Genomic DNA, 24626 nt, shown 5'->3' on the forward strand with positions numbered 1-24626 from the left:
GAGAATAGAAAACTTGTTAGGATTAGTGACAACAATAGCATGTGGTTAGAATTATTGTGCAACTTATAACTTTTAATTTGATTTTAATCCTGTTAGAGATGAAAATTTGTTTCTATTCTTCACAAATCTTCGCAAACTCTTCAACAGATTCAAGTGCGGAAATGCTTGCTCGATTTGAAGCGATAGATAATCAATTGGAAGATGCAGAAATGAAATAACACAAGGAGTTTTATAGATATTTGGAGATAAAACTCCTAAGTAACCCTTTCTTCTGTTTCCAGAAGTCTTTTCACTAGAAGGTTTTGATTCGTAAAGAAACTAGATAAACCCAGTTAAAAACACATGACTTAATAGCTATCTGTTTCTAAACTCCTAGCTAACACTCTGTTGAACAGACAATCACTATTCAACTTACAATACTGAAATTTCAGATAGAAAGAGTAGTAGATGAATTACAGAATAGATTTAGAGCAAGAGTAATCACAACACTTAACAGTTCATAACTCGTGTGATTATTCAAGTAAGCGAGAGAACTGGAGATATTCGTTGTTTTACTCTGATCGTCTTTTATACTAAAGTGTAGCAACTATAAAATCCTTATCTTGGATATGTGTCATCTTTCCGTTGGACGTACGTTAGGTGTACAAGAACGTACATAAGAATATATTCGTTAGATCGTGGCGTATAAGATTACACTAGAGGATATTCGGTATATCGTGGTGTATTGGAAGGTACAAGATGGACTGGAGAAATATTCGAGTACGTGGCAGATAAGTGGTTATGCGTATTGAGCTGACTAGCAGACGGTTGATAACGAACGCTGTTGTTTGCTATGCTGATGAGATGAGCGGAAAGACGTACGCTTCTTCAGACGGCTAATAAAGCAAGGAGTTTGTTCGCGCACTTCTTCAGACGACTACTGAAGCAAGGTGTTTGTTCGTGCACTTCTTCAGATGGCTGCTGAAGTAAGGTGTCTGCTCGCGCTTCTTCAGACTACACGTCTAATGAAGTGAGACGTCTGCTCGCGCTTCTTCAGACTACACGTCTAATATAGTGAGACGTCTGCTCGCGCTTTTTCAGACTACACTTCTGATGAAGTGAGATGTCTGCTCGCGCTTTTTCAGACTACACGTCTGATGAAGTGAGACGTCTGCTCGCGCTTCTTCAGACTTCACAAACTTCACGTCTGATGATGTGAGACGTCTGCTCGCGCTTGCTTCAGACTACACGTTTGAAGTAAAGCGTCTCTTGAGCTCTACCTGCGCAAAGACAATTTGCACAACTTAGTTTTGTTCAGACCACATTATTAAAACTATGTCATATTGATTTAAACTTATTCACCTAAGTTTATTAAGACATTTTTCCTTAATTAATTATTTATCTCTTAATTAATTTTATTTTTTCTTTATTTAACTTAATCTAACAGTATTAAATATTTGTTACTGTCTAATTGAGCTACAAAATAATATGTATAGAAAAAGGTACACAATCTAACTTATTATTGAAGGTCTCTCATGTTGGCTACTACTTAAGGTTTGACTGTCTACCACGGTTTAACAAATTTAATAGTGATTCAACACTAGAATCACTACGTACACAATGAACTTGAAAAGTACCTGAATCCTTATCATCGGATTCAAAAGAGAAATATAGAGAGAATTATCTCTTGAAATTCTAGAGAGAGAGGGAGTAAGATAATATGATGTAAGATTATGTGTATTATATTAGAGAGTAAGGATATATGTTGAAAAGATAAACTATAATAGAAAATAAAATCATTTATTAATTATTGATCAAATGAGTGGTTTTGACAGCCTCTTCATTGCCCTTACATTTTTTCTTTATTGAGAAAACACACGTTACATAATAAATTGATAGCTATAATTCATTAAGGTTTCAATCACAATTAACAACATTAAATTCATTCAATTTGTTAATTGTTTCAAACCAATAAATGTTAAATAAACAAATTAACATTAAATTTGGATCAAATTTTACTCTATAATTCGCGTTTGAATTTCGTGTAAAATTTATTTGATTTTATTACTCATATTATAATTTCTATTCATTAGTGGAATTTATATATAATTAGTTTAAAATTACAACACAAAAAAATTCTAGCTAAGGAAATTTATTATCTGAACATGCAATATATGGTGTTAACTTACAATGACACAAAACACATTAAACACATTAGGCTTTTAAATACTACTTCTATTTCAATTCACATATCATTCAAAACATTATAGTATTTCAAATTATATGAACTGTATGGATCAAATTGTCACATTGGGCTATTTTGTTATACATTCTGTTATGTTAATTATTAATCAAAAAATCTACACGTGTTATGTCTGTCATAAATCACAAACGCTTAGAAAATAATATAGATCATGATCCAACCAATAATCTGATCATAATAAAGAAAAATTGACTATACTATGATGAAACACAAAATTACACTAAAATTTGGATCAGCTAAAAAAATTGTTTACAGAATAAAATTACAAAAATCACGCTAAGATTTGGATGATGTTACAAAAAATCTCATACCAAACTAATATAAAACTTACAATTTGAGCAAGCTTTGACGATCAATACAACAAAAACTATTTTTGGCGACCCTTATATGCCAACGCATATTAAGCGTGGCTAAAAATCAAAAGACACAAACTTTTACTAACCTTTAAATATACAACAACCTTTATTAATTTTTTTATATAAATACTTGTTTGACAACTTAATAATTTAGCTATTCTGAATTTCCCCCCTCTTTCCTGTTCATTTTCTGGTTTTCCATCGATGCAAGCAATGCTTATCTTTTTATAAATATGCTTTCGAGTGAAGATTATGGATATCTAACATCAGCAAAAATGAAAATTGAGTTTGATTCTTTGGTTGCGCTTTAAATCTACTTTGGAGGGTGATATGAATAGGTTCCACGTTCCTCATAGATGAGAGTATCAACTTGATGTTTCTATATTCAATCTTTGAATTCCTGCAGCAATTGACCTTATCCTTATATATAACCTGATCTCTACCTCCAGATCCTGCAGCAATTGACCTTATCCTTATCCTTATATATAACTTGATCTCTACCTCCGGATTACATGTGGATTGTATTTCTCTCATTGGATCTGCAATATGTATTCACAAAATCAAAGACTATTATGCTATTCTCCTTTTTGTCAATTGAGTGATTCACACACTAATAAATGTCCATAAGTTTAGACTTTTTCATACCTTTTCAACTCAATAATGATTTCTTAAGACTGTTGTTTATAGCTTGCTGCAATTCGAATCTATCTATATATTATAAAACATGTGATCTTTAGTAAGTAAGTGTTGATGATACTCAATTTATATTTATTGATATGCATGATTCAGATGCCTTGTTTCAATATTGATGTAACAAGGTAAGGTCCTTTCAATCCCTTGGTGAGGAGGTCTTGATACACTCACTCAACGAGGTAGACAGAATATTCCCATTACTAAATTTACCTCCCTGAATCATAGGGTGTTGGGTCAAATTATTTTGACTATGTGTTGAAATAACTTGACTATTGGGATTTTGATGATAAAATGAGTTATGCGTTTTGATGCAGGTATATCGAAATTATATTTCATGAGACTTAGCTCTAATGAGGCTCATTAGACCGATTTGGCATTAGATGCATGGAATTAGACGTGCAATCTAACTCGTGGAGTTAGATGTGCAGTCTAATAGATCTCAGAATTAAAAATGCAGTCTAATTCGTGGAGTTAGATGTGCAGTCTAACTCACTGGAGTTAGACATGCAGTCTAACTCACTGGAGTTGGACGTGCAGTCTAATAGATCTCGGAATTAGACGTGCAGTCTAACTCAGTGGAATTAAACGTGCAGTCTAATAGATCTCGGAATTAGACGTGCAATCTAACTCAGTGGAGTTAGACGTGCAATCTAATGTATACGGAATTAGACGTGCAGTCTAACTCGTAGAGTTAGACGTGCAGTCTAATGTATATGGAATTAGACGTGTAGTCTAACTTAGTGGAGTTAGACGTGCAGTTTAATGTATACGGAATTAGACGTGCAGTCTAACTTGTGGAGTTAGACGTGCAGTCTAACTCGTGGAGTTAGACGCGCAGTCTAATGTATACGGAATTAGACGTACAGTCTAACTTAGTGGAGTTAGACGTGCAGTCTAATGTATACGGAATTAGACGTACAGTCTAACTTAGTGGAGTTAGACGTGCAGTCTAATGTATACGGAATTAGACGTGCAGTCTAACTCAGTGGAGTTAGACGTGCAGTCTAATAGAAAGTGAAAGTTAGACATGTAGTCTAACTCCTTCAGACAAGTCTGAAGTAGAACCGAAATTAGACGTGTAGTCTAACTCAGTGGAGTTAGACATGCAGTCTAATGGTTATTGAATAATTAGACGTGTAGTCTAATTAGTGAAAGTTAGACGTGAGTCTAACTCATTTAGACAAGTCTGAAGTAGAACCGGAATTAGACGTGCAGTCTAACTCAGTGGAGTTAGACGTGCAGTTTAATGGTTATTGAATAATTAGACGTGTAGTCTAATTAGTGAAAGTTTGACGTGAGTCTAACTCCTTCAGATTAGTCTGAAGTTATTGTAATTAGACGCAAGTCTAATCCCATTAGACCAGGCAGTCTAATGGTTTCAGCTCTTAGACGGGGATGTTTGATTTCATTACACTAGGGAGTCTAATTGAAATACATCTAATGCTCAACTTAAACAGTATGCGTGATGCTAGCACCCTCCTTCCCACGTGCTATAGTTGTACTCTACTCCTGCTCCACTTTCTAGTGAAGATTAGTACGACATCTATATGCAACAAACCAATGAATGCCACGTATGAGAATTTTCCTCACATTACTTGTTTTGCAGGTACATCCCTGATGGAATATTCGGCGCACTACCAGTTGGTGTACGGCCACGATCCTTGTGCTCAGAACCTACTGTGTACAATGGAGGATTTCCAATGGAAGAGTGTCACGTATCATTCTAAAGATTCGACCGTTAGTCCCCGCCTAGTATTTATCATATCTCAAGGACAACAGACAAGTGGGTTTTTCAGTTAATCACGAACTTCCAGATTTTAAAAAGAGTCAATCTACAATTTTAAACAACGGACAATCCTCCTTACACAATTTATAGAATCTGAAATACATTCTCGTCGACTAACACTTGAATTTTGCTGTAATCAATCTCTTGAAGCTGTAAGCTACTTTCCTGATTGTACTGTATGTGAATCAAGAGAGAGCTAGAATCAAACCACCTTTAGCTGAGTGATATTATTCATCTTGTAAATTGAACAGAAAGTGTTCTGTTCAATAGTGAGCTAAGTGTGTGTAAACTGTATTTGATTCGAATCATTTTATAGTGAATCCTTCCGGTGGTTGGAAGAAGGGGTGACGTAGGAGAGTTTCTCCGAACATCCATAAACAAACTGCTGTGTTCTTTCATTTCTGTCATCTTTTCATCCTTCATCTTGAGCTTCAAACCCAAGTAAACAATTCCGCCTTGAATCTGTTTTAAGTGTTTACAAGAGTTTGCGTAGAATAGAATAGAAAGTAAATCCCTCACAAGATTTCTTTCAAACTGTTTTTCATTAGCATTTTTTCAATAGTCAGACCCCCGTCTCTATTGATAAAGCCGATCCTATTATAGGGTATCTAATTGCATAAAAAAAATTACAGACACAAGTTTCGACCCTGATATGTGATCACAAGCAGTTGAAGAAGTTGGATGCTATAAGTTCGAGCTTGAGAATTATAAGCAATGTTGTTTACTTTGAAGATGATGAAATAGAATGTTCCTCCAACAACCAGGCTTGGAGTGTTAATTCATTCACTGAAGTTGAGAAGCTTGAGGTAAAAGTCATGTTCATTCTAGACTACCTTTCATGGAAGATGTCGCAGTTATCATGTATACTAGTGGAAGTACAGGTCTACCAAAGGTGTGACTTTGCTTATATTATGTATTCTCCTCTAAGATCTTATTCTTATATTCTTGAATGATGTTCATAAATCATGCTTCCTTTTTTTCTTGAACATGTCTTCAACTCTTATAGGTTGGGAGTCATGGTAACTCACGGAAACATTGTAGCTACTGCAGCTATAGTTATGACATTGATTCCATACTTTGGAGAAAATTATGTTTACTTGGCGTATTTGCCTCTGGCTCACGTTTTCGAGTTTGCAGTAGAGGTATCAGTATAAGTTGTCTTCCTAACTGAACTGTTAGGATATTATTTATTTCCCATCTGTGATATTGGTTGTTGGCTTCTCAATTGGCTATGGTTCACCATTGACTTTGACAGACACTTCTAATAAAATCAAGAAAGGGACCAAGGGAGATGCATCTGCCTTGCAGCCTACTGTTACATCCCTAAATGTTGGCATTGGTCTTGGCTTGATTGCCGAGGGCCAGGACCGAGAGGTGCCTAAAAAGAATGTCGCGGGCGTGCGGCATGGGTACCAGAGTTAGAGAGTGATAAGTGTCCGAAGTTTCTGTCGTGGCATGAATATTGAATATCGGGACCGAGAGATGGATGTTAGCACATGTGTTTGTCTTGGCATGATGCGGAGTGCCGAGACCGAGCCTGAGTGTGGTCGTGTGCGTGCGAACTAGGTGCAAAAGAGTGACAACGGCCAGCGCATTGAGAGCGGAAAATACGGAGTCGACCGATGACGGTTAGAGAATGACCGAGGGAGATCAGACGAGGGACCTTGAAATGTCGGCATGATGAGTTGTGGACCCGGAAATATCGGAATGATGGGTTGAGGACCGTAAAAGTCGGCATGTTGGACCGAAGTGGGGGATAAAGTCAACAGTAGTTGGGTCCGAGGGAAAACATGGGTGTAATGAACGGTTACAGCCCACTACTTGCAGTTATACCCATGTCCAGAAGCTTGTGGCGCAAGTAGACCGAGGAAGACCGTGGGACTGGATAGTGAGCAGTTAAAGACCCATTATTGGCAGTTAAGACCCACGATTAAGCACCCACGACCGAGCAGTTAGACCATACGTCCTGAGTTCGTTATTTTCTTAGGCATATATTATTTCTTTGGTTATAAATACACCTTGAGCTGCACAAAGACGTTTGGTTGAGTTTTGGTAGACAAATACCCTAGCTAGTGAGAGTCTTTTTGTGTGCAGTCAAGTGAGTTTATAGTCTTCTTTGTAATTGTTATTTGTGAGAGAAATAAAATTATAAAGTTGGACGTGGCCCGTAATTCTATGTGTTTACTACTTTCCTGCATACTTATTGATTGTTGTAAGTTCGGTGTTCATTTCTGTGCGAGAAGTGAACCTCAGTGTTGAGTTTGGTTGATTGTTTAGGTGCGTAAACAAGCCGCACAAGGACTAAAAAGTTAGTAAAAATCTGTTGGGTCAAATTATTTTGACTAAGTGTTAAAATAATTTAACCACTGAGATTTTGATGATGAAATAACTTATGAGTTTTGATACAGGTGTATTGAGACAATATGTTATAAGACTTGGATCTAATGAGGGTCATTAGACCGATTTTGGCTCTCATTGCATAAAATTAGACGTACAGTCTAACTCATCGGAGTTAGACGTGTAGTCTAATAGACGTGTAATTAGACGGGCAGTCTAATAGATACACGGAATTAGACGTAAGTCTAATGCATATAATTAGACGTACAGTCTAACTTATCGGAGTTAGACGTGTAGTCTAATGAATGCACGGAATTAAACGTAAGTCTAATAGAATTAGACGTACAGTCTAACTCATCGGAGTTAGTGTGTAGTCTAATAGATTTAAAGAATTAGACGTAAGTCTAATGAATACATGGAATTAGACGTAAGTCTAATATGCTTATAATTAAACGGGTAGTCTAATTGATATTCGGAATTAGACGTACAGTCTAACTCATCGGAGTTAGACGTGTAGTTTAATATTTTTGTAATTAGACGTGTAGTCTAATTAGTGAAAGTTAGACGTGCGTCTAACTCCTTCAGACAAGTCTGAGGTAGAACCGGAATTAGACGTGCAGTCTAATGTTTATTGTAATTCGACGCGAGTCTAATTTTATTAGACCAGGAGGTCTAATAGACGTTTTTCTATTAGAAGGAGATGACTTTTTTCATTAGACAGATTTTCACAATCTGTCTAACTTAAATACGTCTAAATGTTCAGTTTAAGTAGTACGCTTGAATCTAGCATTTCTCCTACCCACGTGCTATAGTTGTACCCTACTCCTGCTCCACTTTCTAGTGAAGATTAGTACAACAGTTATATGCATCCAATCAAGGAATGCCACGTAAGAGAATTTTCCTCAAATTACTTGTTTTGCAGGTACATCCCTGAAGGAATATTCGGCGTACTACTAGTGATGTACGGCCACGATCTTTGTGCTCAGAACCTGCTGTGTACAATGGAGGCTTTCCAATGGAAGAGTGTCACGTGTCATTCTTGAAGATTCGACCGTTAACTCCTGCTCAGTATTTAACAAATCTCAAGGACAACGGACAATCAGCCTAAACAAGCACAATTGCTAGCCTTACGAATTCTGCCGAACGAACAAGCAATCTGATTTTGCAGAGAGAGAAACTACTCAATCATCTTGCTTACTGAACTGTGAAGCTTCTTTCTGATTGTATTGTGTGTGAATCGAGAGATAGAGCTAGAATCAAAACACCTTTAGCTGAGGTATATTCTTCATCTTGTAATTGAACAGAAAGTGTTCTGTTCAATAGTGAGATAAGTGTGTGTGTAAATTGTATTTGATTCGAACCATTTTATAGTGAATCCTTCCGGTGGTTGGAAGAAGGGGTGACGTAGGATAGTTTCTCCGAACATCCATAAACAAACTGTTGTGTTCTTCATTTCTGTCATCTTCTCATATTTCATCTTGGCTTCAAACCCAAGTAAACAATTCCGCCTTGAATCTGTTTCATGTGTTTACACAAGTTTGCGTAGAATAAAAAGCGAATCAAATCCCTAACATGATTTCTTTCAAACCGTTTTTCATAAGACTTCATCCTTAGCCAGACCACAGTCTCTATCGATAAAGCCGATCCTATCAATTGGTATCAGAGCCCTATTTCTATTCTCAAGCCTTTCCTGAAATATGTCGAACATACCTAAAGATGCCAGTGCTACAGCCATTCCAACCTTTTCTCGTGAAAACTACATTGTTTGGAAGAAAAGAGTTCGTGTTCATCTCTCTTCTCTTCATGATGATATGTGGAGCGTTGTCACAGAAGGTCCTATCAAGATTGATAAGGAAAAGGATGACTGGACCGCTGATGAAAAGAGGCAGAACAACCTCAACAACATGGCTCTTGATGTTCTGTACAGATCTCTCGATGATAGTATGTTCAACTACATCATCGAATGTGACACTGCCAAAGAGGTCTGGGATAGACTCACTCAACTGTGTAAGGGCAACGAGCAAACCAAGGAAAACAAGATCATGGTTGCTACTCAACAGTTGGACAGCTTCAAAATGCGTCCTGGTGAAACAATGAACGATTTCGACACCAGATTCAGTAAGATCGTCTCCTCTTTGTCCATCCTAGGAAAGACCTATAGCAACCGGGAGCTTGCTATCAAGGTTATGCGTGCTCTTCCAAGAGAATGGGACATAAAGACTTTGGCGATGAGAGAATCCAAATATCTTAACAAGATCTCTCTCTTTGATCTCTTCGCTGACCTCAAGGCCTATGAGTTCGAGCTGAACTGTAGGATGGAAGAAGATCAACCCTCGTCCGTTATTATTGCCAAGGAGCTGGTGACTGCTAAAGAGCCACCAACCGCTCCGGACGTGAAGATGGAAGCTCAGCAGCTGAGCAGCGATGCCATGTCTCTCTTTGTGAAGAAGTTTGGCGACTTCATGAAGAAGAGAATCTCTAACTCAAACTCTTCAAATTCTAATGATAATAGAAAATCTAAAGCTAATGTTACTTGTTTTAACTGTGGTATTAAATGTCATTATGCATCGGAATGCCGGAAGCCAAAGCGTGAAGATGCCAAGGATGATGGAAAAGAGCTGAAGGCTCTTATGACAGCTGGCGGAAAGAACAGAGGAAGCAGTTGTGGCTCGTACTTCACATCCAGTGAAAGTGATGAAGAAGACGTGGCTTGCTTCATGGCCAGAGAAGATGAAGAAGAAACTCAGGAGACTGAGGTATTTGATTTCTCTTCCGAAAGGTTTTCAAGGGAACAACTGGTAGCTGCACTAGATGACATGGTCATCGAGTACAGAAAGCTAGCAGAATCTCTAAATGAAACTAAATCTTCATCAGATTTAAATAAATCAAATCTTTATAAAGGGGAAGAGTCAAATGATTTTGAGAAGAAGATTGAAGAGATCTCATCTGAGAATGAGATGCTCAAGGAACAGATTTAAACTCTTTCATCTGAAAACAAAAGGCTTAACTATGTTGTCTGTGCATGGACAAGGTCTGGTGATGCTGTCAAATATCAGATGAGCATGTTGAAACCTGCTGGATCTAGATATGGATTGGGATTTGATAGCAATGACCCTAACCTGTCATGCAAAAAGTCAAAACCAAATGACAAACTTAGGCCAATAAGTATTGTTAAAGGGAGTATGACTGACATTGAATCTGATCCTATTCATGAAGAAGTTGCTTTCAAAAATGAAATAGTTTATGTTCCACCAACTGTTAGCTGGTTTAAGAATAAGCTAGAAAAAGCTAATAAGTCTGATAATTTAAAACCTGACTTTAAGTCAAGGAATTTTAAAAGAAAATCTTCTCTAAAAGATAAAGGATCAGTGGCTAGCAGGAAGTCATCTGCTAAGTCAAAATCTTATGCATTAATCACAATACAAAATGGAAAATCCATCAGAATGACTCAAATATGGATTCCTAATGGACTAATTGATCGAGGACCCAATTGAGTATGGGTACCAAAATTTGTAAATAGTTTATTTTGTAGGTGATGCAGGAGGATAGCAGGAAGGAAGCTAGAAGAGTACTCCTCTGAGTACACGGCTTGGAAGATCAACAATGGTATTTGCCATTCTGGAAGAAAAAATGTTTTTTATTTGTTAAAAATGTTTTGGTCCTTGGACCACAAAAATTGTTTATTAAATTCTAAATGTTCATATTCATAATGAGAGGAAAAATTACTATGGAAGTAAAGATACTCTCTAGACGAATATCCTTAATCGGTCTAATTAGACAAGGGTGTCTGAAAGAGACAGTATGTACTTAGACGTATTTTTGCTCATAATCCATACATCTAAGTCTATATGTTGAGGTGTAATACCTACGCGATTAGATGGACACGTCTAATAGACGTTAGACGTTTTTACATCATGAGCAAGTGGATGCTCACGTCTAATCAAACACATGTCTAACACGTGGTGTTTATGTGGAATTAGACGTACACGTCTAATAAATATTAGACGGATTTTTATAAACAAGGAATTATACGTACACGTCTAATAAACATTAGACGGATTTTTATAAACACGGAATTAGACGTATGCGTTTAATACACTCATCTGTGTAATAGACACTGTGTTATATTGGATTTGTGGAGTAAGAATGACGTCTAACTACGTGCCGATTAGACTAATCAAGGACAGCTGTCCCATGCTAAGAGCCATTTGCTTTTCCCGCTCAAAATATCAAACAGTCATCTCTTAATAACATGAAGACACGTGTCTATCAAGTTAGAGAAAATGACTGATATACCCTCATTTTTAATGATGACTTCTTGAAAAAGGACGTCTAATATTTATTAATGGGCCATACCCATAGAGTCGACGGTTATTATGTATTTCCATATTTCATCTATATAAGGACATTACTGCATGATTTTGAAAGCTTTCAATCTCTCAAAATCCTTAAGAACCATAGCTTTTCTTGCATTTCTCTCACTAAATCTCTCTGAAATATTGTGTCGATTCATATTCTTTCGAAAATGGTGAAGAAAATTACTCTCGGTCACTGTACTTTGCAGGTGGATTTTCCATCGGTGTATACGTTTGATCAACCGGAAGTGGTAAAGATGTTCCAAACCCTAGAATATTCTGGGCTTAGGAAGTATCTGGGCGGACGGTTCATCTTCTACGAAGACGAAGTTCGCGAGTTCTTCAAAACGGCAGTTATGGTGGATGATTCCATCGTAGCAACCGTCAACGGAACGGAGATTTCTTTCGACGAAGCAATTTATGCGGAGTTCTTTGAACTTCCGACGGAGGGTCATCTATTCGACTTGGTTCTCTCTTCAGAAATCATGGAGGAGATGAAGACAACTTTCTCTGCAGACGGTTCGAAGATCCATGTGAATGGATTCAAGAAGGTATCCAAACCACACTTCATTCTTCTGAACGATGTGGTGGCGAAGGCGCTTCAAGGGAAAGCTGGTTCCTTCAATCTCTATAGTCAAGACCGTTTTGACTATATGTGTGCTATCTCAAAGGGGATCCAGGTAAACTGGGCTCATACCCTTTTCCAGAACTTATGCTACTCTATCTGTCAGACGAACAAGGAGAGTATAACGTATGCGGCTCAACTGAGTCACTTATTGAAGCATTTCGGGGTTCCTGTTGGTGAACCGGCGCAGATCAACTCTTCAAGAGTATTTACTACTCTTACGGTGGCTAGCACGCTGACGAGGTTGAAGAACAACCTTGAATCTGCATCTGGTGCTTCCAGCTACCAGACCGGTGGGAAACCTTCCACCCGATCCAAGCCTTCTGCTTCTGTTCTATCAACAGGGGCAAAGAGAACCAAAACGGTGAACGAATCGGAGGCCAATTCCTCTAGTATGAAAAGTCCAAAATTGAAGGACTCTGAATCTGTTGATTCAAAGTTGAAGCAAGGTTCAGGCGTACTTGCTGCAACCAAAATGTCATCCTTATCTACTCCCTCAACCTATTAGAGGAAACCTTCGAGGTCCTGTGCCTCAAAGGAGAAGAAGACAAAGACACCCCGCGTGTCTAAATCTGCAAAGGTAAAGTCTTCTAAATCTTTGGCCGCTGTGCCAAAATTTAATGTTCCCGTAGTGGAACAAGCTGAATCCATATTCTCTCCTTTGAGAGAATCTGCTGAAGGGCCTGCTGTTGAGTCATCCGGTCCAAATGATGAAACTGTTGACAGGGCTGAGTCTCCTATTATTCAAACTGATCTTGTAGCCGCCGTTGCTACAGAGTCATCGCAACCAGAACAAGGTGCTGCTCTTACCCTTGTAGCTGGTGAACCCAATGTTCCTGCTTCCAAAGATTCATTGGTAGCTGGTAAAGTTATTCGTATGGAGCTCCCTGCCGAGCTCTGTAAGAAACCTCAATCTGCATTCGAATTGATGCGTTCCAGAAATCGAGTAGAAGGAATAGTGATCGGTGAATCAAGACCTGCTCCAAGACCCGTAGAGGTTATTGGAAAAGGAAAATCCACTGCAGTTCAAGCTCCTAAGAAGGTATCAGAGGCAACAAGAATCGTAGACCTCATTTTAGATCAAGTTAAAGTTATTGCTGCTGAGAAATTGGGAATTTATGAGTCCTGGTCCATGGAGAGGCTGTCCTCCAAGTACAACGATTCTCTATCAAATGCTGCTATTATTAAAGAACGGAAGAAGAGGGTGGCAAATGAGAAGAAAGTCTTGAAATTGGCAAGAAATTCAGATGTTGGTGAGGCTCTGAAGAAAAGAGAACTGGTGGAAGCTTGCATTTTTGGAGAAGCTCTTTTCCCAATTTTTAAAGCCAGGAAAGCTAACTTCAATCCTAATGTGAGAGGAGTTGATGTTGAAGTAAAGGTATTAAAGAAGCTGAACGATATCTTGGACAGTTATGTCTCTGTTTCTTCTAGACACATTCATGGCGCCGATTGCTCTGGCGCAGAACCTCTCATTGAAGAAGAAGAAGAAGCTATGGATATTACAAATGCTGATGAGACAGATGCTGCTCTCCTGATCGAATTCGGGAATCTTTCTGCCGAAGAGAGACTCATTCTAGATCAACCTGTCCAAGAATGTCTGAATGAAGAAGAAGAAGATGTAATTATCCAAGAGCCTGAACAAGCTCTTGAGATAAATGAAGAAGAGATTCTTGTGGAAGATGTGACTAAGGAGGCTTTTAAAGCTCCTATTGAAGAAGACGTGTTAATAACCCCTGTTGCGAGAACAGAGGTTGTTCAAGAAAAATTGACCGAGGACACTCAGCCAGAAACTGCCAGAACTGAGGGGGAACCCTCTAAAGAGAAGAATGATGAAGAAGAAAGTTCATCATCTGAGGAGGATCAGGACCAGCAAGCAACTTTTGTGAAACCCCGTCTATTTCCCGACACCATTGTGGGAAGTGTTCACGAAAACATCAACATTCCTCGTCACTACTCTGGAAATCTGTATGAGAGATTTCAGAGGGCTGAAGAAGAAATTGAAGAAGAAAAACGAGACAAAGCTGCTAAGAATGCCGAAACGAATCAGCCGGAGCAATCCTTGCAGGTTCATGCAAACTTTAAGCCTATTCAAAGCATGGCAGCAGAATCTGAAAAAGTGTCGTCTCATGAAGAGTCATCTGCCGGAGGAAACAAAGTGTTAAGATCTATGAGGTCCATAATCTCATCAATTAAGAAGACCATGTCTCAGACCTTGAACTCAAGGGAAGAAGAAAGAGAGAATTTTGGCAATATTTTCAAGATCCTCACTAAGCTGGATAAAACTTTGAAGAAGAACACATATGAGACCCATATCGCGAATGTAAAATTTTCAAAGTTTGAAAAGGAACTCTTCAACCGTCAAAGTGAATTATTAGATATTGAAAGGCATTTCAATGATGAACGCCACAAGGAAACCTTGGAGGAATTCAGTCTGGTGAAAAATCAGATGGTGGAAATTTAGGGTTGCATGAGAAAGAATGACAATGAACGTCAGGAATTTGCTGACCATTGCTAGGAAATTTCAAGCAAAGGAGGATGCAAAGGCCAATGCTGAAGGTGCTCAACCTCGACCAGTTCAAGGAGAATCAAGCAGAAGAAATGATGGTGTGTCAACCGGCACAAGATCCAGACGAGCTCCAAGCACTGATGACAACCCTAGGCCAACCAAGAGTGGTGGAGGTCGAAGTGGTGCTGAGCGTGGAGGAAGAAGTGGTGGTGGCCGGAGCAGGCTATCAAATGTTGATCAAGGTGGACGCACCAGTGGTGGTGAACGTGGTGGAAGATAAAGTGCAGGCGGTCGTGGTGGTCGTGGCTATCCTCCTTACTTGAACATGCTTCCTGGTCAAGAGATGAGTCCAACCGATCTTCGAGTTAAAAGGGAAGAACAATGATTTCTCTTCTTTCACTCTATTTAACTCTTTTGAACATGTTTCTTTGATGGTTTTTCGAATATTGGTTTTGGATGAATGATGTAAGTGAACAAGTGTTCTGTTTATTTATATGATGAATGCATGCTTTGATATATGTATGCAGGTTTGCAATTTCTTCATCAAAAAGGGGGAAATTGTTGGGTCAAATTATTTTGACTAAGTGTTAAAATAATTTAACCACTGAGATTTTGATGATGAAATAACTTATGAGTTTTGATACAGGTGTATTGAGACAATATGTTATAAGACTTGGATCTAATGAGGGTAATTAGACCTATTTTGGCTCTCATTGCATAAAATTAGACGTACAGTCTAACTCATCGGAGTTAGACGTGTAGTATAATAGACGTGTAATTAGACGGACGATCTAACAGATACACAGAATTAGATGTAAGTCTAATGCATAGAATTAGACGTACAGTCTAACTCATCGGAGTTAGACGTGTAGTCTAATGAATGCATGAAATTAGACGTAAGTTTAATAGAATTAGACATACAGTCTAACTCATCGGCGTTAGACGTGTAGTCTACTAGATGTAAAGAATTAGACGTAAATCTAATGAATACACGGAATTAGACGTAAGTCTAATATGCTTATAATTAGACGGGTAGTCTAATTGATATTCAGAATTAGACGTACAGTCTAACTCATCAGAGTTAGACGTGTAGTCTAATATTTTTGTAATTAGACGGGTAGTCTAATTAATGAAAGTTAGACGTGCGTCTAACTCCTTCAGACAAGTCTGAGGTAAAACCGGAATTAGACGTGCAATCTAAGTTAGTGGAGTTAGACGTGCAGTCTAATGGTTATTGGATAATTAGACGGGTAGTCTAATTAGTGAAAGTTAGACGTGCGTCTAACTCCTTTTGACAATTCTGAGGTAGAACCGGAATTAGACGTGCAGTCTAACTCAGTGGAGTTAGACGTGCAGTCTAATGGTTATTGGATAATTAGACGGGTAGTCTAATTAGTGAAAGTTAGATGTGCGTCTAACTCCTTCAGACAAGTCTGAGGTAGAAACGGAATTAGACGTGCAGTCTAACTCGGTGAAGTTAGACGTGCAGTCTAATGGTTATTGGATAATTAGACGGGTTGTCTAATTAGTGAAAGTTAGACGTGCATCTAACTCCTTCAGACAAGTCTGAGGTAGAACCGGAATTAGACGTGTAGTCTAATGGTTATTGTAATTAGACGCGAGTCTAATTTTATTAGACCAAGCGGTCTAATAGACGTTTTTCTATTAAAAGGAGATGACTTATTTCATTAGACTGATTTTCACAATCCGTCTAACTGAAATACGTCTAAATGCTTAGTTTAAGTAGTACGCTTGAATCTAGCATTTCTCCTACCCACGTGTTATAGCTGTATCCTACTCATACTCCACTTTCTAGTGAAGATTAGTACAACAACTATATGCATCCAATCAAGGAATGCCACGTAAGAGAATTTTCCTCAAATTACTTGTTTTGCAGGTACATCCCTGAAGGAATATTCGGCGCACTACCAGTGATGTACGGCCATGATCCTTGTGCTCAGAACCTGCTGTGTACAATGGAGGCTTTCCAATGGAAGAGTGCCACGTATCAATCTTGAAGATTCGACCGTTAGCTCCTGCTCAGTATTTAACAAATCTCAAGGACAACGGACAATCAGCCTGAACAAGCACAATTTCTAGTCTTACGAATTCTGCCGAACGAACAAGCAATCTGATTTTGCAAAGAGAGAAACTACTCAATCATCTTGCTTACTGAACTGTGAAGCTTCTTTCTGATTGTACTGTGTGTGAATCGAGAGAGAGAGAGAGAGCTAGAATCAAAACACCGTTAACTGAGTGATATTCTTCATCTTGTAATTGAACAAAAAGTGTTCTGTTCAATAGTGAGCTAAGTGTGTGTGTAAACTGTATTTGATTCGAACCATTTTATAGTGAATCCTTCTGGTGGTTGGAAGAAGGGGTGACGTAGGAGAGTTTCTCTGAACATCCATAAACAAACTGTTGTGTTCTTCATTTCTATCATCTTCTCACATTTCATCTTGTGCTTCAAACCCAAGTAAACAATTTCGCCTTAAATCTGTTTCAAGTGTTTACACAAGTTTGCGTAGAATAGAAAGTGAATGAAATCCCTAACAGGATTTCTTTCAAACCGTTTTTATAAGCCTTCATCCTTAGCCAGACCCTAGTCTCTATCGATAAAGACAATCCTATCAAAATCCGTTGCGTAAGTTGCCCATGTGACAGGTGGTATCAGAGCCCCGTTTGCGATTTCTATCAAACATGGCAGAACGAATAGCAACCAGAAGTCTTAATATGGAGATGGAACCAAGACTGAGGCGCCTGGAGGCATTGGTGGAAGCCCCAAACGCTGGAGACGACGCTTCCTTATTTACTCAGATCAACAACTTAAACACATAATGATTGTCTGCTCGAAACTCCATTGCTGAAGTTTTAGAGTTGGTTGGTTAGAGAGCGCTGGTGACTGAAGAGGACCTATAGTCCAGACTGGAGCATTTGGTAACGGAAGAGGACTTAGAGTCCAGACTGAAATATTTTGAGACTGAAATCAAGCTCTTGAAGAGAGTTGTTGAAGCTTCGAAGTCGGTTGGCTAGGGAGCGCTGGTAACCGAAGGGGACTTTGAGTCCAAGTTGGAGCACTTTGACATAGAAATCAGACTCTTTAAAAAAGTTGTTGGCAACAGCCATGCCACAACCCCTGTTTCTTCATCTCGATTCAAAGTACCGAAGCCAAAACCCTTTGGTGGCGTGAGAAGTTCCAAAGAGTTAGAGAATTTTCTGTGGGATATAGAAACTTATTTCGTAGCAGCGAAGATCCCTGAAGAGGAAAAAGTCTCGATCACAAGCATGTACCTTGCGCGGGATGCAAAACTGTGGTGAAGAGCGCGCTTATTAGATGATGCGAGTGCGAATCGGGAGAAGATTGACTCGTGGGAGATCATAAAGCGTGAACTGAAGGGGCAGTTTTTGCCTCGTAACTCGTCATGGAGGGAAAGAGAATCCCTTCGAAACTTGAAACATGCTGGTTCGACCAGAGATTATGTGAGGGACTTTAGCTCCCTAATGTTGGATGTGAAGGACATGTCCGAAGAAGATAAATTGTTCAACTTTTTATTTGGTTTGCAACCGTGGGCGTAAACCGAACTAAGGAGGAAAGACGTGAAGAACTTGCCCTCGGCCATTGCTGCAGCTGATCACTTAGTGGACTTCAAAGCAATCGGGGGAGATAATCCTGATGCTAAGAAGAACATTCAAAGGGACAAGGGGAAGGCTAAACTTATGAAACAGAGACAGCCAAGTCTGAGGGATCTATCAACAGGAAGGAAACAAAAGGAAATTTTGTTTCCCGGGACCGTGCCAATCAGGGGTGTTTCATTTGTGAAGGAGACCACCTCATCAAGGACTGTCCAAAGGGTGCAAGAGTAGCAGCACTCTTGGCCGAGAAGGATGAGGAGCCTAGCGAAGAAGCTCCTGCAAGGGTGAATCCGATGCAACTATTGAGTGCTTTGCATGCGGAGAAATCATTTCCAGGGATGGGATTGATGTTTGTGAAAGTCCGCATCAATGAAAGAGAGGTGATGGAATTGGTGGATTCAGGGGCCACATATAATTTTGTTGCAGACAGAGAAATTCATAAGCTGGGATTGGAGATGTCCCCACACAAGGGCCGATTGAAGGCCGTGAATTCTGAAGCCACGCCAAATAAAGGCATGGCCAAGGCCGACCTCCAGGTGGGAAGGTTGAAGGGGCAGGTCGAGTTGATGGTTGTTCCTCTAGATGATTATGAAGTCATTCTAGGACTTCAGTTTATGGTCAAAGCGAAGGTGGTTGTGATGCCTCACTTGGGAGGGATTTTCATTGGTGATCCCAAGAGCCCCTCATTCATAGCAGGAACGTACAACTCTCCAAATAAAAGTAAGTCGGGATGCCTTGCAGCCATGCAGCTAGTTGAAAGCAATGTGGGGGAAGAAGAGGTAGATGCGTCGACTGGGTTGGAGATGAAGGCCAGAGAGGGTCAAGTGTTGGCCTATGCTAAGGTCCCGACGCTTGCTGGGTCCAGACTTTTGAAAGATGCTTGAAATTTAACCAAGGAGGACCCCAAGTATCAGCCGCAGATGAAGCTGATGGCTTGGTTGTTAGTATGCAAACTAGACAAGACTAAGAAGAAGATGGAAGTGGGTCTACTGCAGCGACCATCACATATTCCGAGGAGATTGGAGAGATATCTCTCAGAGAGCTTCATTCTCGAATTCCCAAGTGCAAGTGGGAATATCTCTATCATGTGTATGGGTAGATCAACCAAGTATACGGTCTTAATGGGGGTGCTAAAGGCGGGTTCCAATGAGAAGACCGAGGAAGTGTTTTTCAAATACTTGGATGCGGCGAGATTCCTGAAGGCGAGCAGGAAGACCTCTATCCCTGGAGTGGACAGATTATACAAGTACACGGTCCTAATGGCAATGTTGAAGTCGGGTTTAGTTGAAAAGACCGAGGGCGTGTTACCGAAGTACTTGGGCGAGGCAGGTTTGGTGTAGGCCCCAACGAGGACATTGTGTTCCTCTAGTGGGGGTGGTTTGTTACAGCCCTAAATGTTGGCCTCGATCTTGGCTTAATTGCGGAGGGCCAGGACCGAGAGGTGCCTAAAAAGAATGTCACGGGCGTGCGGCATGGGCACCAGAGTTGGAGAGTGATAAGTGTCCGTAGTTTCTTTCGTGGCATGAATATTGAATACCGGGACCGAGAGATGGATGTTAGCATGCGTGTTTGTCTTGGCATGATGTAGAGTGCCGAGACCGAGCCTGAGTGTGGTCGTGTGCGTGCGACCTAGGTGCAAAAGAGTGACAACGGCCAGCGCATTGAGAGTGCGCGCATAGAGTGTGGAAAATACGGAGTCGACCGATGACGGTTAAAGAAGGACCGAGGGCGATTAGACGAGGGACCCTAAAATATCCGCATGATGAGTTGTGGACCCAGAAATATCGGAATGATGGGTTGAGGACCGTAAAAGTTGGCATGATGGACCGAAGTGGGGGATAAAGTCAGCAGCAGCTGGGTCCGAGGGAAAACGTGAGTGTAGTGGACGGTTACAGCCCACTACTTGCAGTTATACCCCACGTCCAGAAGCTTGTGGCGCAGCTAGACCGAGGAAGACCATGGGACTGGATAGTGGGCAGTTAAAGACCCATTCTTGGCAGTTAAGACCCACGATTCAGCACCCACGACCGAGCAGTTAGACCCCACATCCTGAGTTCGTTATTTTCTTAGGCAGATGTTATTTCTTTGGCTATAAATACATCTTGAGCTGCACAAAGACGTTTGGTTGAGTTTTGGTAGACAAATACCCCAGCTAGTGAGAGTCTTTTTGTGTGCAGCCATGTGAGTTTATAGTCTTCTTTGTAATTGTTATTTGTGAGCGAAATAAAATTATAAAGTTGGGCGTGGTCCGTAATTCTGTGTGTTTTCTACTTTCCCGCATACTTATTGATTGTTGTGAGTTCGGTGTTCATTTTTGTGCGAGAAGTGAACCTTGGTGTTGAGTTTGGATGATTATTTTGGTGCGTAAAACAAGCTGCACAAGGGCGAAAAAGTTAGTAAAAATCCGCTGCATAATTTGCCCCTGTGACACCTACCATCATGATAGCAGTTCCATCCATTCTAGATCGTGTTAGAGAAGGAGTTTCAAAGACGGTCTAATAACTTAATTTTTTGAAGATAACTTATTATTTTTATGAAATTTTAGAAATGAAGCAATTACATCCTTCAATAAATATACACTCTAGTAGGTTGAAGCGAAATGTGGTTTTGAAAAGAAATGTTTTCAGATTGCGTATAGTAGACGACTAGCAGCTGCAAACGGAAAATGGTTTGGAGCCCGTGGACTAGAGAGATATATGTTGGATATCATTGTTTTAAAAAAGATAGGAAGCTTTTTTGGAGGAGAGATCAGATTCATGCTATGTGGCGGAGCACCTTTATCTGCTGAGACACAGAGATTTATTAACATCTACATGTGTAAACATTCTAGAAAAAAAGCTCATCTAGACGTATGTATTTGTACAACTAACTCAGTTAGACGTATGAACTAATAAAAGTTCATTTAAATGTAAGTACTATTAAAAATTGGCTCATCTAGCCTCTATTAATAACCATAGTTAATTTTTTTTAAAAATTTTAAATTTATTAATTTAATATTCATTTTTTCTCTCTCCTTTTTTTATTTTTTATTTTGTCTAATCTTTTTTTATTAATTAATTAACTCGTTTATCTCTTTTTACTATTTTTTCTTTTGTTATTAATTTTTTTATTTTATTTTTTATTTTTTTCTACTATTTTGCTTTTTACTATGTCAACCTAGATTATTTTAAAATTATTTAGTATCTTTTAGGGATACTATAATATTTAATTAGCTAGTTTATAGAACAATATATCCATTTGTCCTCCATGTAATTTTTACTCCAATTTACATAAATATGACGAGTACATAATTTGTGTTCATCTTGTGGAAGAACAATTTGCACAACAAATAAAATTCCTTGAAAAAGGATTATAAAAGTAATTATTTAATAAAAATACTTGAGTAAAATATAAAAATATTAGAGTATAAAAACATTAAACTATTTCAGACATTACAATATTCAAGTATTAGTCATCAAAATAGATCAACTAATTTTAAAATAATCTATGTTGATATATAAAGAAACAAAATAATAATAAAAATAATAATCAAATAACAAAAGAAAAATAATAAGAAGTGATAAATAGATTAATTAATTAATAAAAAAGAATAGATAAAAGAAAAGAATAAAGAGTAAAAAGAAATAAATAGATTAATTAATTAATAAAAAAAAGAAGAGGAGAGAAAAAATGAATATTTAATTAATAAATATTAAGATTTTAAAAATTAATTAACCATGGTTATCAAAAGAGGCTAGATGAGCCATTTTTTAATAATACGTACGTTTAAATGAACTTTTATTAGTTCATACGTCTAAATGAGCTAGTTGTACAAGTACATACGTCTAAATATGAGCTAGTTGTACAAGTACATACGTCTAAATAAGTTTTTTTTCCAACATTCTAATATCCAACTTGGTATCTTCATCTGGAAAGAAAATATAACATAATTCCTTGCATCCAAGATATCTCTACACCCAGAACCAGAATGAGATTAATTGGCCCATTTGGAAACACTTTTGGTGTTCAAATTTAAATTCGAATCCAAATGAGAAACCATCAATGAATCTTTGCTATTTGTTTGCAATACATATGAGATACATTGACAACAAAAAAATGTCTTTCCAAATGGGCCACTGTCTGATACATTGCATTGTTAGACCTTCTTTCATTTTCATTGTGTATCTAATACCGGCTAGCATATCCATGGTCATAATCTATCACGGTTTCTTTCCATGTTCTTTGAAAGCACATATTGGCCAAGGCTACGACTTGACGGAGACTTGTGCTAGAGGTTATTTTATAGAGTGGGATGACAACTCTGTTGGACGTGTTGGACCACCACTTCCTTGTTGTTATATCAAGGTATGTTGTTTTTATACTCTTTTCATTCCTTTTCATCCTAATGAAATAACTTTGAAATGGATGAAAGACATTGATATTAGTTATTAGAAGGCATTCTTCTGTGAAATGAATTTAAGATGAGTCAATTTTCTATGATCTTACATACAACTTGCACCGAAGTATTTTGTGAGAAACATAAATTATTCTTCACAAAAGGGATGTTCATGTTTCTACAGATATGATTTCAGATAATTTGTCTTGTAATTCTGCTAAGGTAGTGTTTTCAGAACATATTATATACTTTACTGAAATGAAATAACAAGTTCTTTGTTATATAAGAGATATATCTTTTTTACTTAGCCTTAGGCCATTTATGTGTGGAAGTATGCATTCTGGTATGTTTATATCAAGATAATGAATGCCTTGTTTCAATGATGGTTTATATTAAATTAGTATTATCATGAACAAGTTATTGATTTGGAGCGATTTATTAGGGTTGTTGATTACCAATGGGATGGTTCACTATTCGCCACTGCTGGTTCTAAACTAGACATATGAGACCCCAACAGGTATTAAATTTTTTTTCCTTTCATCGAGCATTTGAATGATGTGGAGTTCGAAATGATGTAAATAGGTCTCAGCTAGTAAACAGGTTTGAGTGGGATAATGACACAGTTATATCGGTTTTTTGGCAACATCAAGAAGGTAGGTATTTTTAGATGAATGATTTAAAATATGTATTGATTGAACCATAATCTTATAATTTATGTTGGTCAAATAGAATTGTTAGTTTATTAATTTTATTTTATTTTGGGTTTAGTGACTGTTGCATTGCGTTATATGATTTGCAGATGTCATTATCATCTAGGAAGCTCATGAGGATGGTAATTCTCGAAAACTTGTTTTCAATAGAACTTATAATATTTTATTATTTATTTCCGGAGAGATGATTCTCTATGGATATAGATACTACTTAAATCATTAAACATGGTTGGATGCATTTGAAATTGCCTAATTTCTACCTTCTTTGTATCTACATAACTTATTATCATGTGTATTTTATAGACTCTTAAGGTTCTTGTCTTTTTGTCATTATCTCAGACAAATATGACTTGAATATTTCTGTTGCAGAATAGAACAAATTCTATGAACATAATAGTTGTAAGTGCAATATTTAAATAGATTTATTTGAACTTCTTAATATTTGTCGGGTGATTAATGATACATCTTTGTTTATCATATTACTCAATTAATGTTGAATGGTTTTGTTGGTGAGCTGCTTTCCGACAAGAATAGTGATCATCACAAATGTTCTTTACATACAAAGCCAGAGTTCACTTGAAGTTGACGGGAACATATTGTTTTATTTATTTGAACATTAGAATATTATGTAATTAATATTTATTTATTTGACTATGATATTATTTTATATGAGAAAATATTGTTGAGAAAATTTATGCTTTTTATTATTTAAATTGTCAATAATGAATAGGAAATGATATTTTAAATGTTTTTAATGATTATTAAATTTAAAACAAAATTACAAACAAAAATTAGAAAGTAAAATTGTTAAAATTAAATGGGTTTTTGGCGACGCTTAAATTAATGTTACCGACGTTTAAATAAGCGTTGTTATAACTTGCGCCGACCCTGCTTCTAGCGACGAAAGAATAAGGGTCGGTGATATTTTTGGGGACGCTTTTAAGAGTTGGCAGAAGTCTTTTTAAGGGTCGCCGTAAGTCTTTTTTGTTGTAGTGAATATCCTAATGG

At 38.0% G+C, this 24626-nt stretch overlaps 1 pseudogene; it reads left to right on the forward strand.

Moving 5' to 3' along the window:
• Positions 1-780: 780 nt before the first annotated feature.
• On the forward strand, positions 781-23414 carry LOC124930590 (annotated as a pseudogene).
• Positions 23415-24626: the final 1212 nt, after the last annotated feature.

Source organism: Impatiens glandulifera, chromosome 1, assembly GCF_907164915.1.
Source record: "Impatiens glandulifera chromosome 1, dImpGla2.1, whole genome shotgun sequence".
Taxonomy (NCBI): Eukaryota; Viridiplantae; Streptophyta; class Magnoliopsida; order Ericales; family Balsaminaceae; genus Impatiens; species Impatiens glandulifera.